We start from the raw sequence: 478 nt of genomic DNA on the forward strand, positions 1-478 counted from the left end.
CCGCCCCTTTCTGCACTGGTTTTTTTTTTTTTTCCCTCCCCCAAGCCTCTACTTTTATAAGGGAATTGAGGGAGAAAATAGAACGAGGAGAAGCAGTGACAGCCACCAAATCTGCAACCCCAGCATTCCACGGTGGGGTGACCGAGGGGGCTCTAGGAGGCGGTCAGCGCCTGGCCCCTCGTCTTGCGGCCGGTGCCCGCGCCGCGGCCGGAGACGAAGCCAGGCAGGACTAGCGTGTGCCGCCCAGGCGGCGAGAGCGGAGGCGGGAGCGTTGCGGAGGCGCTGGGCTGCGGTCGAAGGCGGGCTCCCGGCTGCCGCTCCGGTCCGGGGGCCGACCCCCGGTGGAGAGGTGCCAGGGCCAGGAGGCCGCTGAGCGCGCCTCGCCCCCTCCGAGCTCGGACCTGGCGTCTCCGCCTAGTCCTGCGGCTGCTGTGGGAGGGCTGGGCAGAGGAGAGCTGTTGCCACACGCCGCCGCCGC

This window comes from Crocuta crocuta, unplaced genomic scaffold (genome assembly GCF_008692635.1).
Source record: "Crocuta crocuta isolate KB4526 unplaced genomic scaffold, BGI_CrCroc_1.0 scaffold190, whole genome shotgun sequence".
Lineage (NCBI taxonomy): Eukaryota > Metazoa > Chordata > Mammalia > Carnivora > Hyaenidae > Crocuta > Crocuta crocuta.